Consider the following 3,311-nt stretch of genomic DNA (forward strand, 5'->3'; position numbering starts at 1 on the left):
GGGCAATTAGTCTCCGATCTACACTCATTTAATTGAAACTCTGCATTTTGCTCAAAATCGGTTCGGGACAGAGAGGCTTACTTGTGAAAATGGCATTGGGACTCAAAAGGTTAAATACATTACATTTATTTTACTACTTGTTGGAATTTTGAAAGGTTAATCCATTTCAAAAAGTCTGTGCTTCAGTGTAACAATATTATCATTTTCAATTCTAGAATGAAGGTAAGATTTTTAAAAAAAGTACTTCAACTACACATTTATGTGAATGTTATACATCTGAGGATATAAATGAATGGAAAAGAAGAATGAAGAAGAGGATAAAAATGGGGTTTATAGTATCAAGTGTGTTTGTAATAAAGAGTACATAAGGCAAACCGGCAGAAGCATGAAAACCCGATGGGGTGAACACGATAAAGATATTCAGGAAGGAGTACCAAGAACAGGGTTATCGGAATATATAATCGAACAGGAAATTAAGAAACGAGAGATTGTCAGGATTGATAACAAACCAATAAGTTGGAATGTTTACGAAGTGGCATCCATTTGCAAAGATAGGAGTAATAAGCTAAATAGAGAAGATGGGAACGTCGACGAACTTTGGATCAAGATGTTTAAGCGATGGGGATCAACTAAAGAAAAGATCGGTTTCTGGGTTACTCCAACCGTGATTAGCACGGCCCAAGAGATTAAAGAATTCAAACTTGATATGACGTAGCTCACCGAATACAGAAGAGGAAAGGTAGGGGGGAGGGACATCAACCGAAGGACTTCCGGCATTCTATGGGAGGCCACGCCAGTTCGTTGCACAACTCGCCAACGTGCGCATCTAAGTGGGACTTTTAACGTGTTTGTGAGTCAAGCCTGGTGTTCACATGGCCTTTTAGATCAGTTTTTAACTTGTTTGTGTGTTAAGCCTTGTGCTCAAATGGCTTTTTAAGATGAGTGTTTTGCAGTTGGGAACATGGCAGTTTTATGTACGTGGGATCAGACGACCAAATGTTCCTTTTTATTCTTTTCTACCCAGCCTCACCATAAATTCCTAAGTCCTTGTCATATCTGATGCTACTAAGGTGTAGTTACACTGGCCTAGTTAGGTAACCTGATGAAAGGATCAGTGGAATCCTGAAACGTAGTTTTCCTTAAAATTAATACTCACTATCGTAAGTACCTTATACTAACTTATTCAACGTGAGTAAGTCGCACGAGCACTAAATATGAATGCTGACCAAGGCAGACATTTATTGTTTTTTAAAACATAAAACTAAATGTAACGTTTCAACTTTCTAGCAAGGTCTTCTTCATTTAGTTTTGTTTAAACAAAAAAAAAATTCTGCCTTGGTCAGCATATTGAGTTTACAATTTCCTTATTGTTTGCTGTTAACTGATAAAATTTCATGTTTCAGACCAGGAAGCAAAAATATATTTTTAGCTTGAAATTCACTAAGTACACCCTTATTATTTTTTATTCTAGCTTGAACCACACCCTTTCCAGTTATTGATGTTGTTGTACCTTAAGCTGTGGTAATTTTTTCAGCACACTATTCCTTGTCAATTGTTGAAAAATAATTTTCATTTGGAGTCATATGATGCATTGCATCAAAGTCTATTATTCACACATTTTCTTTTTCAATAATAGTACCACATAAAACATTCATGCTTTTGATGTTAGGAGTATTCCTTACACTGTCCTTTTTTGCAGTGTATTTTGACGTAGCAAAATGTCCACTCTATATTTAGAACAAATTATCACACGGTGGTGTTGGGGAGGCGACACACCCATCTCTTTTTTTTTATTTCTCAAAAAAGGCATTACTGTCTTTTTCTTCACGAACATAGTGGATTGTCTTTTAACTTCCATTTTCCTGTTTCACAGCTTCCGCAATCACAATTTCACAATTGAAAACTTGCTATCACGTGGTGCATACAACCTTTGTAGTTCTTCCCACACTTCTTTCGCAGTAGACAAGTGTCTTATGTGCATTTGCTGTTCATGTTTGCATTTGGACCCATAACCATTGTTGAATTATTTATTAACAAACTATCGAACATTTCAAACATTGCAGAGAACAAAATAGCAATAACAAGAAGATTATACATGCAAGAAGAACAACAGAGTTTGGCATTACTTGCCCGATATATAAAAGTGCATATGTCACAGCATCTTTCAGAAGGAAAATAAAAACAGACTACTGCCTGGCTTCTAGAAGAAGGATAAATCAGTTGCCAGGTCATAGTAAATTTTTACAGAGTTACTAAAACAAATATCTCCTACAGAAAGGAAGATCTAGACCAGCCATGTAAACATCTGCTTCCATCGTGTTAAGCTGAGAACATCGCAGGTGGAGCTCAACATTCTGTGGACCAAAACATGAGTGTATTTATCAACTCCTGGTCCTTTGTCGAAGTTCTTAATCACATAGTGCAAAGATTAGCATAAGACATTTTTATTCCTTTATATACCTGCAGTGAGAAATTGTAGCTGTATCACTTGCTGCAAAGAGAGCCAGGTTCAGTTCCCAGTGACAGCCGTCAAATTTCCATTTTGACCCAGCATTGTGCCAAAATTAGACATGCCATGAAAACAATAACGAACAGTTAGCAATGATAAAGAGTGAGACTCACTGTACTCACAATGCACTGTTCTTCAAAGCTTAGAGTAGTGAGAAGTTGTGTACAATATTTTCACTTAGGAACTGTAACAGTACCGTTGTGATGATGATGATATAATCAATTCCATGTTAGTTAATATATTTCCATATTCCCAGACTTAAGGTGAGGAGTTACAGTTACACACCATGTGTGCATTTATTTCAATATTGTCAGAATAGGCAATGCTACTAAAAAAAACTGCGTATGCAAGAGCATGAATTTCTCCCTCCCATGTATTCATTATGGAGAAAAAACTAAACAGCTTCAAGTTGCAGCTAATCAAATGGAAGTTTCAACTTTTCCACCGGTCAAAAGCTTAATCAGGTTGCCCTCTTTCCGTTGATATCTTTTTCTATGCCATCGGAAGTTTGATATTTCCAAGAGAACAAATCAAATAATACTCCCATAAGCACAATGCATTTCTCCTTGCCTCCTACGGCCATCCTGGCAGTGTTGGCAAACCTGATGTGCATAAAAAGAGCTAAATTTCACATTAAATTGAGTTAAAACTGACTTTCAAGGATCTAGATTTACGAAGGCTGGATAAAGTCCTTCGTAGAGTAATTTTAGGTGTCAAAGGGGTGGTGGTGCTGCTATTACCGTTAACTTTATAGTGATGACAATTTATTCTTAGTTTTCCAAGGATTCCTGGATAACAATAT

The sequence above is a fragment of the Lepisma saccharinum genome, chromosome 18 (assembly GCF_977018435.1).
Source record: "Lepisma saccharinum chromosome 18, izLepSacc3.1, whole genome shotgun sequence".
NCBI lineage: Eukaryota > Metazoa > Arthropoda > Insecta > Zygentoma > Lepismatidae > Lepisma > Lepisma saccharinum.